This window comes from Cibotium barometz, chromosome 13 (genome assembly GCF_041138505.1).
Source record: "Cibotium barometz isolate CiBa-2024 chromosome 13, ASM4113850v1, whole genome shotgun sequence".
NCBI classification, from domain to species: Eukaryota; Viridiplantae; Streptophyta; class Polypodiopsida; order Cyatheales; family Cibotiaceae; genus Cibotium; species Cibotium barometz.
In genome coordinates, this window is record NC_141058.1 from 18,830,979 (window position 1) to 18,845,463 (window position 14,485).

The 14,485-nt window shown below is 38.9% G+C and overlaps 1 protein-coding gene across 2 annotated transcripts in view; it reads left to right on the top strand.

Annotated features, from left to right (window-relative positions):
* The first annotated feature begins 10,257 nt into the window (after positions 1-10,257).
* LOC147632450 (ABC1 family protein) overlaps positions 10,258-14,485 on the top strand; it is a 97,596-nt gene continuing 93,368 nt past the window's right edge. For both annotated transcript variants that reach the window (XM_086807281.1, XM_086807280.1), the window contains exon 1: positions 10,258-10,728. The gene's annotated coding sequence lies outside the window, so the exon portion shown is untranslated. The remainder of the gene's footprint in view (positions 10,729-14,485) is intronic.

The following is a 14,485-nucleotide window of genomic DNA, read 5'->3' on the forward strand; positions in this document are numbered from 1 at the left end:
CTACTCTCCTATACTATTACTTACTTGCTTGCCTTTTGCTTGTTTGAGCTCTTATGTGTGCTTGCTTGCATGTGTGTGAGAGACTGAGTGTGTAAGATTGAGTAGTGAGGAGGATCGAGCTTCCATTGAGTGGAGCTTTCGGTGGGGTGTGCGGCTCTGCGACAACATCGTCTTCTACAAGAATCCCAAGCAGCAGATTGGAGCTTTTGGTCAGTGTTGCAGCTGTGTCGCAACGTTGTCTCCTACAAGAATCCCAAGCAACCAACTTTCACAAGGTGAGTGCACACCCCAACTGTGCATTTGTGTGCTAGGCCACAGTAAATTAGTTTCTTGGTTGAGCTTCTTGTGCTCTTGAGTGTGGTTGGGCAAAGCCCCACAACATTAGGTTGTTCCCTACGTTCTTTCTATGGTGCCAAGGCTTCCCATCATCATAATTGGACCATGTATCACAAATATTTTGGGGCTCATATGTGAACCCTACAAAAAAACCAAAACCCAATTCACCAGCCTTTTGGCTAAGAGGGGGACTGCATGGCTCATATGGGCCCCAAAACTTTTGTGGTACATGGTCCACTCATGATAAGCCCTAGAATCAAGTTTCAAACTATTTGGAGTAACATGTAATTTTTGGTTTTTTTAATAGTAATTAGATAAAAATTTTGGTTTTTTTAATAGTAAATTTTGGTTTTTTTAATAGTAATTAGATAAAATTTTAAAAAAAGTTGAAATAGTTAATTTTGGAGCTGTGAATGTGAGTTTCTCCTCATTTCTCATCTTGCCAAAGAGAGTGCTAAGAATCTAGATCCATGAAGATCTTTTTAGCAGATTTGGCCCCAAACCTCTCAAGATCAAGCAAGTCATAAAAAATTAAAGCCCCACATTTAAAAAATAGAGAGATGTCATATGTGCCTTCTGGTTCTCACAACAAATCACATGGAAGTTTGAATTATGAATTTCATTTCATATTCATTTTCTAATGGTCAAATTTTCATTTTTCTCCCTTTTGCATTTCTCGCCTTTCCCCTCATTCTCTTGGTTGGAATTTAATTTTGCCATATCTCCTGCTTCTTTACTTCTTTCTGCACCAAAATGTATAGGTGGCTTCATCTCTCTACCATAGCTATCTTATAATAAAGTTTCATCCATTTGGACAAACCTATGTGAGTTTTGACCATTTGCATTTCATCTATGTGGGTAGTCTTTCTATTAGGCTTTCTAAGGGAATATTTTAGAGATAGCTTTCTCTCTACTAGCTTAATCTTCTTGTAGATTTTCATCTCATTTAGATAAAACCCTAATGAGTTCTTGTTGATTAGTCATGGCATCTATGAGTTTTAATGCTTAGTTTAATGATCTTCTATATTCAAAAAAATTTTGTTGCATATTGTGAGGTCTAATGCATTTTTGTTAATTATATTGTAGGTTGTGTTGAATCAAAGCATTCCATTAGTTTAGGGTTGGTAATAGGTACTAATTTTTTAATTTTGTTGTTATGTTGAAATTTATTGTTTGTAGATGCTTTTATTATTATGTTGGTTTTTAATGCATTGTTGTTGATTATGTTATAGGATGTGTTCTCAAAAATATTATTTCATTAGTTTAGGATTAGTAACATGTAATAAATTTTTTGTTGTTATGTTAGAATAGGATTGTACTAGTGTAGGGTTGACAGTTAGGATTGTACTAGTCTAGGATTGACAATTAGGATTATTATTTTGGTTTGAAGTTGTTAGGATTTTTATTTATTAGTCTGATCATATGCTAGTTAGAATAGGATTGTACTAGTGTAGGGTTGACAGTTAGGATTGTACTAGTCTAGGATTGACAATTAGGATTATTATTTTGGTCTGAAGTTGTTAGGACTTTTATTTATTAGTCTGATCATATGCTAGTTTGCTATATGGAGATTAATCTTTGCTTTATGTTTTGTACTTGTAGATGGTTAACGAAAAATAGTAAGTAGTATACATTCCATGGACTTTATCAATATAAGATGGATGATGAAGGGTAGTAAGTAGTATACATTCCATGGAGTCTATCTCTATAACCTTTACGCCCACTGCTATTGGCCAAAATGGTTGTGAGCAAATTATCTACCAAAGTTGTCCGTGCTCCTATAAGTGTCTAACATTATATAAATATACCGTGGATTAGCATCATGTCATCCATCAAATCCATGAAATTGGCTTCAATCAATTGCAATCAAATGGCTCTAATGGGTGGTTGTTGTTTGCAAGATCAGGGTGCCCAATTTTGTCCACTCAGGCACCCTGTAAACAGTAGAAAAAATAGGCATTTGTTTACCTTTAGTGGCTAATCTCTCCTAGTAAATGAAGGAATTTTGTTTCAAGTTCAACATCATATTCAAAGTTAGAAATATAGTTGCATAATTTGATTAAGCATTAGATAGTCAAAAGTTGGAAATATAGTTGCATAATTTGATTAAGCATTAGATAGTCAAAAGTCCTCATTTTCTTAGGTACAAAGTCAATGTATACACCCTATCCCAAATTTGAACTGATTCCATAAAATGCTAATATCTTTTACATATAAACTCATATGAGATTCCCACTTTGCACCTTAGATCCTCACATAATATGGAGCTAAACTTGAATTTTTGAGAAAATTTTAAGATATTTGTCTATTTTCTTTAAATATTTCAAGGTCTTTAAAGTGTTATAATATACACCACTTTTGTACCCACAATAGCTACCACTTCAAATCCTCAATCTTGTAGATCAAAAGAGTGGGTAGATACTGAGACATTAGTAGAATGTGGTGGTTAGTAAAAATTACAAATCCAATGGTTGGATTTTTAATGATCTCTTTTTCCCAGACTATCAGAAGGCCTGCAAATATTAATAATCTAACTAGTAAAATTACATTTTTGATGTGAATCATTTAAAACCTATAGGGACTATTGTACTTGTAATGGTGCATCTATGGAAAAATAAATTGGATCACTCTAAGTATGGAAAGATCATTTGTTTATCATTTCATCATATTTTTGATTAATTTTGATTAATTAGACTAATTTATATTAATTTAAGTTATATTGGGTTAATTTAAGGGCAAGCATATTTTCTATTATTTGCTTGATCTCATTTTAAGTACCTTACCTCCCAAAATTTGCTCTCCAAGCATTGTCCCAGTCCAGCATAAACTGGATAAAACTTGACACCCTAATCTTGCAACAACCCTAATACCTCAATATAGTCACTAGTCAAGAGGTTTATATATGGAAAGCTATAAACAATGCAAAAAATAGCGGGTTTGGGTGGGACATCACACTTGTATGGCGTCCAATGCAGGTGAAACTTTGTGAGTGGGTCCATGGAGCTGCTACCCCTCCAGTGGCAAAGTTTTACCATCGAATGGGCGGGATAGTGTGTTGGCACCTGCTATTTTTTCCATAGTGCCCAAGGAGTCCCCTATGCAAAAAATACTAGGTTTGGGTGTGGGACATCATGCTCGTATGGCATTAGATGCCGGGTGAAACTTTGCGAGCGAGTGGGACCATGGGGCTGCTACTCCTCCACTCACAAAGTTTCACCACCATCAAACGCCAAATGGGCGGGACTATGTGTTGTCATTCGCTATTTTTTGCATAGTGCCCAAGGGGTCCCCTATGCAAAAAATAGTGAGTTTGGGTAAGACATCTTGCTCATATGGCGTCCGATGGGTAAGACATCTTGCTCATATGGCGTCCGATGGGGATGAAACTTTGCAAGTGGATCCATGGGGTTGCCCCCCCCTCCACTCACAAAGTTTCTTCACCATCGAACGTCGAAAGGGTGAAACGATGTGTTGTCACTTGTCCTTCTTCACATATAGAGTACTTTTCATAGGACTATTTTGAAATCCCTATCTAGTCCAATGGGTGTGAATCCCTGATTTCAAGTTCATGTTCACTCAAATAGGCATGAATCTTGTGGTACCAAGCTTTGGGAACTTATTTCAATCCATATAAAGCTTTGGTACCAAGCTCTGGGAGCTTATTTCAATCCATATAAAGCTTTATTAAGCTTGCATAGATTCTGTTCTAGACTAGATTATGCAAATCTAGCTGGTTGACTCACATAAACTTCTTCTTGTTGTGCAAGTCACCATTCAAGAACATTGTTGTGCAAGTCACCATTCAAGAACATTGTTTTAATTTCAAATTGGTGCAATTTCCATCTATGATGGGCTACCAAAGTAATAACAAATCGGATAGTGGTCATATGGGAAGTGGGAGCAAGAGTTTTATCATAATCAATCTCCCTTTTCCACTGGGCATAACCTTTTGCACAAGTTTAGCCTTGAATCAACAAATCCATCTGCCTTTTGAAAACTCAAAAAATTAAAAGTGCTTCTTACCTGTTCTTTGCACACCTTCTAAAGCCCACTTCTCATAGAAATGCACCACCAATGAAATACCCTCTTTTTAGTCCAATGTTGTGGGTAAAAGCCAACAAAGTATTATTCTGAGAGCTTTGCTCTTGGTTTTAGGAAGGAGAAAAGGAAATAAATTGTATAAGAAAATGCCCAAAATTGCACACATACACTCTAAGCTATGCCATGATCTTGATCTTATTCACTCACACTATCATTAAAAGGAGACATTACTACACAAGATTCAAGATAGAGGAGATGCAAAAATAAGAAAGTGGAAGAGAGAGAGAAAAGAAGAAGCACTTCCCTTTTTCATGAGTCGTGCAACTCCTCCAACCACCCAAACCACCTTTTCTTGATTTTTTATTCATATGAAAAAAACTCAAATACATGTATATCGTAAGGTTTCAATTGAGACCTTTATTGTGCCTACAAACTAAAGTTCTTATGCACTACCAAAGTTGGAAGCAAATGTGCTCGACATTTACAAATTATGGATCTGGTGTATATGTCGTTATAAAGTGATAAAAATATATAGCAATAAAATTATTAAAGGCATAAATGCCAACAAAGTTGATAAAAAGATAAATCTTGTCGATGGTGTCATTAACTAGTTCCTTAGAACCACCCATGCCTCTACGACAATAGTCCTATACTACATCACAAAATTAATGACACTTGTGTTGATGATGCATAGAGTATTTGCATTCCTCCTACATCACAAAATTAATGACGACGTACAAAGTATATGCATTTCTCCTCCTCCTCCTCCTCCTCTATGCTACATCACAAAATTAATGGCACTAGTGTTGATGATGCAATAGAATATAGTTATAGTTTTGCTCGAGGAGAGATGCCTTCATAGTGTCCCACTTAGAGTGGATCTAGATAGGTTAGTATCACACTTAAAATGGATCTGGATAGGTTAGTATCACACTTATAAAGTGGATTTAGATAGGTTAGTATCACACGCAAAGTGGATCTAGACAAAGCTTATGTCACAAGATGAACTGGGCCTTTATTAGGGACATGCTTGTGTTTTTTGGTTTTGGCACATATCTCATTATTTGGGTTGGTTATGGTTAGAAACTCTCACTCCTGCATGTTAATGACTGTTGAGTTAAAAGCTACATCTCTCACTCCTGCATGTTAATGACTGTTGAGTTAAAAGCTACATCTCTCCAAAGAAGTGGCAAGGATGCCATCTTTCCACCTTACTATTTGAATAGCCATGAATGCCTTACCTTTAAAAGAAAAGGAACAATGGTTAATTAAATAATCTATGCTCCTGAGTGGTACCCAACAACTTCTTGAATAATTTGCAAATTATATGACCCTAACTCTAGGGCCATTTTGCAAATAATACGACCCTTACACTAGGGTTAGATCAAAACAAATTTCAAGAAGCTTAGAGGTTGGTGGAGGACTTATGTGTTGGTGGAGGACTTATGTGTTGTCTTAGGGTCATTGGTCAAGAAGTAAAAGACAATCATTTGGCCCACAAACATGTAGCTTGGAGGATGGTGAAGGACTTTTGTGTTGTCTCTGGCTCAGTGGGTTAAGAAGTTAAAGACAATCGTTTGGCCCACCAACTTATAGATGGAAGAGATGGGGCTTCAAACAAGTTCATAATAACGAAAACTTTGGAATTATGGATATTCCAAGTAGTTTAGATGTATTTGTGAATGATAGATGGGAATGGATATTCAGATGTGTCCATGAATGATAGATGGGAATGGATTATTTAGAAGGTGATTTAAAAGTGTTCCAAATTGCACATCTCTTTTTTAAGTCTAGTAGCAAAGTGATTGTTCTGAATCAAATCCTCATCTTTAGTGTGGTATATTTTTTCTACTATTGGAGGCCAAGATAAAAATAAATTAGATAGCTTGAGAAGGTTGCTTAGAGATGTTTAATGTCTTATGAGGCAAAGATAACACCACGAGAAAGGCTAGCAAAGTAAATTGGAAAACTTATTATTTACCAAAAAAGGATGGAGTCCTAGGGCTCATCTTTGGCTGACTGGTTAAGTGCCAAATGGATTGTTATAGCCTTGCAAAATCTGGAAGAAGCTCGGGCAAACCTCCTTCTTGACAACATCCAGCTTGTGAGTCATGGACAATGCAAGGCCTGGAAAGGCATGCCTCCTGATTCACAATTTTGTCTAAATTTGGTTCCCATAGCTTAGGCTCTAATCTTTGAAAATCTATCTAGAGGGCTTGGGAAAGACACACACATCTTATTAATTCCTCTTAAGTGGCAAAGCAAAAAAGGGTAGATTTGGAGGTGCTATAGTTGACTCAATCAGGTTCTTTGCCTATAAAATGGGCATGTAGGATAACACAAGAAGGGTGTGCATGTTTGGGGTGTTTTGTGGGAACCTTGGAGGATAATCAAAGAGAGCAATCATAGTTTGGTTTAATAAACCGTCAGACATCTAATGCTCTGGTTGAGTAATGAGGAAATGGCCATCCACTTAGTCCATCGGATTGGTGTAAATAGGTGGAGGCATGGCTATGCCACATCCCTAAAGCCTACTTTTAAAAAAATCCCATGGAAGTGCTTGATAATTCATGGGGAATCCAAAGTCACTAGAAACTATGACAAGCTAGATCTTATGATGTGTGGATCATGATGTTCAACCCCAAGATTAAAGCCTTCACCATAGCAAATCCCAGGATAGACACTTGGCAAATCCCAGGATAGACACTTGGCAAAGGACCACCTATGTTATGTTCCTTATCTCATCTCCCTAGAGACTATGATTGATCTCTTTTGGTCTCATAGAGCTACTAGAAAGTGGTGGAAGTTGAAGTCTATGGGGATGGATTTCCCCCCAAAAGGATGTCCATATGCCTTTTTGGGGAAGGGGGTTCCCAATTTGGCAAACTCTATGAACAAATTGCATGCATTGGCTTCTATGCTTGGTGACTATTTCAAAAATTTATCATGTTTTAATTGTATGCTATGCAAGTATGTGTCTGTTTTATTCAATTGCAAGGAAAATGAAATTGATTATACGGAGGGGCCCAATGTAAAAGTAGAACTAGGATGTTTTATTAATAGAATTAAAGCACACCCAATTATGTTCTAATGGGTTGGTTGGAGTGTGTAGATGTTGATTTTCCTTCATGTGAGGTTCTAGACCAATGGCTCCTATAGAGTTCTTGAGAGGTTTCTTGATTGTGAAGAACTCAATGAAGATCTCACATGCCATACGGGAGGTGACTAGGCAACCCAGGATATACTTTGAAATGTGGGTTATATCATAGACACTCTTACCCATCATTTTTGCCTAGGTAATTGACATTGGCTCACTAGGATGGAGGATCACTATGATAGTCACTTCCACCACCAACATTTGGTCTTCTTAGAATGGGAGTAAGCATGGAGATTCCTCACAAGATGACTCGAAAAGATTGTCATCAAACTATATATCAATCCACTTTATCTCTCTCGTTGCTTCATGATTAGTTTCTTTTACTTTTCTATAATCATAGGCTAAACATTAGAATGCTAAAATGAATATGGTATGCAAAAGCTTTCATGTGAGTCCCCACAAGCAAGTGCTAGATGCAAAGTACAAGCCACTAACATGCCATTGTTATAGTGCATTGGAAAGTTAATATTCCTCCATTTCTTCTTTTCTTTTAGACACACATATTCATTCAACAAAGGCATTAATTAAAAGAAAGTTTCTTTCGTTTTTAGTCTCCTTATGAACTACAACCAACTTAATAACATGTGTGGCTCAAGTTTGAAAGTTGACCTTTGAACAATATATGATAGTAGGTAAAACCAATGATCTACTAGTAAGAGTTGCTAGCAAGAACTTTTGAAAAAGTGCTCATTCATAGGACAATAGCAATATGTGATGTGCATAACATCATTTGTAGAATCTATCCTTCCTTGAAAAAAAAAATGTTTCTCTTGCATCAATCTCATGAGTGGATAGAAACAATTGGTAGAAGCTTTTACCATGCAGCTTTTACAAAAATCCCACTCTTAAAAAGAAAAAGGCAACATTTAAATGAAAACCCTTTTATTTCCCTTTCCAACCATGTGTTTCGCTTGCATCGGTGGTTGCAATTGTACATGGAAGGTTTGGAAGCAAAATTCAAGCAAGAAGATGAGCTTTGAAAGATAAGGTTGAGTTTGAAACACAAACTAATAAAGTGCTACTAGCCACTACCAATACTTTGATTGTGAGACTAGTTAAGAATGGTGACCTTTCTTTTTACCTTCTAGAAGCATCACAATTAATCATATTCTTTTTCTTTTAATGATGTTATAGGTATAGGATAGTAACAAAGATTTAATAAGCAATCTTGCAAGAAGGAAAGCCCACATTAGCAACATGCTAATGAAACAAGCTAACTTTCAAGCTTCTTTTGTGAGTGCTTATCTCACTGCCTAGCCATAAGACAAAGATATTTCTTCACCCAATGATAATAACCCCCTTGCTTTACGTTGAATTTTAAAAACAAACTAATAAAGACAAAGATAAATTTTCACCTAATCATAACAATCCCATGTCGAGTGACATGTCACCTTTTGCAACCATCACCCAACTATTTTCTATTTCTATGTGATGAATTCATAGAATACAAAATGTATTTTTAGAATTCAATGGAGAATTATGGAAAAAAGGATTCATTATCAACTATAAAACACTAGTCTGCTATCATCTTTTCTTCTTCGATCACACTTGGGCCCTACATTTGTTGTTTCTTCCTTCTTGACCTTCTAAAACCTTTTTGTTTTGGCAAAATTGTTGACTACAATATGCTCACAAAGAGTGCCAAAAAGCTTATATAAAGATTATGCCAAAGAAATTGTTAACCATCAACTTACATCATTGAAGGACCAACGAGGTATACCCTTTGCTTCTTCTTCACTAGCCTTCAACTCCTTCCAAGAAGACACACATGTGTAGACTTATTCAATAAGGGTGCTTTTCCTTTTTTATACCATATTATTGTAATGGGGATGTACAATCCATAATCATTGACGAACAATGTTTCCCATTGTTTGGTTCCAATTGTGCAAAGGCCCTTTAAACAAATTGTGGGTAAAGTAGATGGGGACATGGACTTGCTCACTTAGAGAGAGCAACTTATCTAACCAAGGGTAATCTCATGCATAGAGAGTGGAGGCAACCTCCACCTTAGTGAAAGAGGGTGTAGTGAATGTCTTTGTATTTCCTCATGGGAAGCAGGCTGCTTAACCTCCAACCTCATCTGTGTGTGTGTGTGTGTGTGTGTGTGTGTGTGAACTGAGGGAGGTCCCAATTCAAGTTCAATGCCTTGCACTTTGCTAATGTTAGATGGATCATAAATGCCCGTCACCCGATGAGTTGGTTATTATGTAAGAATGGTTGGTTTATCTTTGACAATGTCAAAGATAAACTTTTATTCTAACCAGTGAAAAAAGGATGACCTTCAAGCCCAACCGGTTTTCATTGAAAAAATGCATTGATTAATTGGTTTTATAACTAAGACTTCAAAAATTTGAATCTTTAAATTCAAAGCTAGGCAAAATTATAACCGGTTTTTCTCAATTTGAGTAGTGAAAATTAGAATAAAGGATGGTTTTTAGTAACAAGTGGTTGTGTGGTGAGTGGTCCAAAAGGTCCACACTCAAGACCTAATGAGTGAGATCACTTTGCAAGGGCCCATTTGCACATGTGAAAAAGGGCACGATGAGTGTGCTCTTTGGCCCCCAACTACCACGACGACCAGTTTTCTGTGGTCACCGATGCAACACTAATTCGATACCGACTTCACAAAAAAAAAAAGGCCCGCTATTCGTTAATTTCTCATTTTTGTTATATCGCTTAAAAAGATCTCAACCTTGGGTCCACTGGTTCTGCCAGTCGACCGCATTTCTGCTTGTTTTGCAAACCGGTTCACCTGCTCCTCCTGTGTAGGTTTGTGCTGGTTTGTAATCTGGTTTTACCGGTTGTGCCTGTTAAAGCCCACAAAGAGACGCTTTTTACTGCTTCCGGGCCCTGCAGAAAACTCAGCAGTCGCAGTCAGAGGTTGAAAAAGTTGCCTCGTCTTCTTCGTTGTTCAAGCTTTTTGATAGAAATTGATGCATTATTATGACATTTAAAGTCTGCTGGCTATGAAAGGCTTGATGTTGCTCCCAGAAAGAGAGAGATAGAGACTCACATCAGAGCTCTTTGAAACGCTTAAGCTTTGTATCAGAAGAAGATCAGATCTAGGGTTTCTGAGAACAGCATAATAACACTGCTTGTTTGAGCGTCTGCACAAGAGGCTTCTTCAGGTCTGATCCCGTCAATACAACACATCCAGAGCAAAACTCTTCAACAGGCAAAGCTCAATACAGCAGGTATGTGCAAAGCTTGACTTCAAACTGCAAGCATGTTTTCCGTTTGTTTAACTTTTTGTTCCCTGTTGCCATTGTTTTGGTAGATTACACGTTGCAGCTTAAATTTAGGTTCATGTTATTTTCGGCCTCCATAACCCTGTCGTCATAGAAAATGCATCTTCCATTTTCTATTGGCGCCGAAATAACAATTGAATCTGTATTTCTGGACAGACATATTTCCTCGCAAGAGGCTTGTGTTTAGCTGTAATTAGAAAATGCTTGCAAATTGTATTCACAAAAGCCTTTGGGAAACTCGGGGAAAGATTGCACAGATCTCGAGGGAATCTACCTTCTAGTGTTAGCAACATTTTCACACAATGATACATGCATTTAACAAAGAGGAGGATCTGGAGGTACCCCTGAGGAAAATTCAAAGAGCAAACTTAGTAGCAGAATAGCAGCTAAAAGGCAACCCTAGTGTCTCAGGCAAATTAGTCAGCGGCTTTTATCTCTTTCGTCCATGTTAAGCAGTTTAGGGGTAAAGGTGCAACCAGCTCACCAGGAAGGTGGGAGAAGAGCAATCAGGTGGCATTTTTGACTACGCCATAGGAAGAAAGTGCCATTGAGGCTGGTGGCTGCCCAGGTGGATGCTAACAGGTAGAAGCTAACTAGGACGTGAACTTTCCAGCCTATAAAAGGGGGACCTTGACTTTGTATAGTACTTCTAGAGACTATGAAAAGGGACCTTGACTTTGGATAGTACTTCTAGAGCCTTCAGCATATCTTTATTTAGCCTTTCTTAACCTCTGCTGAGCAGGCAATGCATCAGTTCATATACTATTTCAGCGGTATAGAGTGTGAGCTCTCCAATCTGATGTTGCTTCTTGGCTTATCATCATCTTATTCTCTCTCTCTCTCTCTCTCTCTGCACTTCCTGTTTCTCTTACATCTCAGATATTAGAGCTTTTGCTACAGTATTCAGCTCTGAGCCTCGTTAAGTGTCTGCAGAATGCAGAGGTTTGTGGAAGCTCGTGCTGAGCATATTTTAATTCAGCCTTCCCAGCCTCTACAGGGCATATCTAGCAGGCAAGATGCAGAGGCCATTGATGGCACATCCCCTCCCCCTCCCCGGCAGAGGTGATCTGCTCCATTTGGCTAGACATCTTCCACACTTTGCGAGGACACTGAGAGTGCCTCCCAAGCGACTCAGAGTGGATGCAACGGCGCCAGACCAGCTTCCTTCACATTTGCAGTCTCGGCCCTTTCCTCGCTAGAAAGGGCGAACAGATGTTAATCATGGTATTAAGCTTGAACCAAATGCAAGGTGGTTCAACAAGCCTCCATATAGGCTCTTTAAGGTGTCTTGGCATTACAGCCTCAAGTGTAGCTTTTCCCTCCCCCTGCCCTGATGTAGTCTCCCTCGAAGAGCAGCCAGCCTAAGACGAAGCCCCCTCTTGTTTTTTTCCTTTTTACCTCTTTGGAGGAGGCTCCCCCCTAGCCCTACTAGTTCTGTTCACTTTTCTGTGGACATTTTCTTTTATGATTAATGAAGGAACTTCTTTTGGGAAAAAAAAGAGAGCATGAAATGATGATAAGCCAGTAAGCAACATCAGATTGGAGAGCTCACACACTCCACTCCATACATTTGAAATAGTATATGTACTGATGCACCGCGTGAAGTGATGGTTTACTGCTAATGATCTCCCATCTCTGACTAACTCCAGTCCCTGGGGCCCTCTTTGTAACCTGAACCGCTGAAGCTGGGATGGCCGAAATCTGAGTGGGATTCCCTATCTGGGTGTTCTGACTGGCACAAACTCTGCCCGGCACTGCTCAAGTGTGCGGCGTCGGTGTTTGCACAAACAAATCCAGACGTAGTGAGATCAAATCGAAAGCATAACAGGGAAGCGCAAGGCCAGTGCTTTATGTTTCCTCTTTGGGAAGGCCAAAGGCCACAGGTTTTGTACTATCTTTGTGTACTATAATATACTGAAAGCACAGCTATATCTCTCTCTTCTCTCTGTCGTTGTGTTTTGCATTAGGATGTTCCTATCTGAGTGTTTAGGGCTGAAAGAAGACACAGAGCTTCTGCGTATGTAAACACAAAGTAGCTTCACAGGCATCCCAAAGTCTTCTTCAGCATTCATCAGCCTTCATTCTTGCATCTTCATCAGGAGATCTGGGTGTGTAAAGGCTTCCAAAGTATCTTCTAAGTTGACGTTTCATCTACTTTGTCCTTGCGTTTTTCAATCCTTAGTCGAGAGTCATCAGTAAAATTTTTTGCATTGTAAAGAAGTGTCACGTGCACTCATGTGCCATGGCTAATCTCCAGCATGAACAGCCTAATCCCTGATTAATCCATCAGTTAGACAGCATGTAGGACAACAGTATCATCATCCTTAGCATCAGTAGCATCATCAACAGTAGCAGCATCAACTCATTTACAGCATTGGAGGCTTGGGACCCCTGTCGGCTGCCTGTAGACAACCTGTCGGTAGCCAGCAGGAGCCGTAGCAGCAGGTGGGGCAGCACCCGGTGTGAAGGCCAGTCAAAGTGGGCAGGCAGTACAGTAAGTGCAGCATCTTATGCAATAAAACCAGAATTTACATGTCCAAAACCTGGCTGACAGCACTTCTGCTGGCCGACCAGCATCCTCCACACACATCTAAGCAAAAGGCATCATTTTTCAGAAGTGAATTTTCAATTCAGTCATTCACTCATTCATCATCATAGTAATCAGCGGTTAACCCATTCGGAGCTGACCAAGGACTCAAGCATGTATAGACAATTATGTCACCTTTTTGTACCATATTAAATACAGAAAAATTGTGACACCTATCTCTCTCTTCTTCTCTCTTCTATGTCTTAATCATGATTGAATTAGCATCTTGTTCTTAATCAAGCTTAGGGCTGTGGATCAGTATAGCAAGGCTTCCACTCATGCAACAAGAAGTTTGCCAAAGCAATAAAGCAACTGCTCTCGTGGGCCCTTAAGTGGGTAGATTGGGATCCAATTTGGTGTTGACTCTACATTCTCGGTCACCAGCTTGGACATTTCTAAGTATGAAAGGGGTCTGGTGGACTCCAGGATGTCTAAATATTTGGAAAGTACAAGCTTTGGGAATGGGGGATTATCTTGGGACCACACTCCTAAAATTTAGGAGAGTTGCTATTTTTGGCCCGACTCCGATGGAAATTCTGTTCGCATCATTACATCTGGAATTGAGCAGATACCAGGAGTTGGCAAAGTGCCTATGACAGAATGTCTACTAGTTGGGATATTTTTAGAGAAAGTTTATGGAAGGACCCATCTCTTAGATTGGGACATGTGGCAAGAAAGTGGACCAAAGTGAGACAAGTGGCCTGACACTTGTTAGAAAGTGGATCAAAGTGAGACAAGTGGCCTCACACTTGTCACTTCAGCTATTGTGTGGTTCTCCACTTGTCATTGTAGCCTTCTCTTGCCATTTTAGCTCATGGGAGGCCCAAATCTATAAATTGGAGTCCTCTCTCTTCATTAATAGAGGCTCTTTTGTTGCACACTAGCCTCTACCACCGTTACAGGCTGCCCTAATGATGGATACTCTCTTTCTCTCTCTCTTGATGGCTGCCCATGAAGAATACCGGCTGTTGGGGACTGTTTTGGAAGCTTCCATCGTGAAGAAATAGTGAAGGCAAGGGTATTTAATCATTTATTATGATTTCTAGCCATTGTACTTGTTGTACCAGCCTTTGTACCTGCTGTACCAGCCATTGTATTGGTTGTACCAGTCCTTGT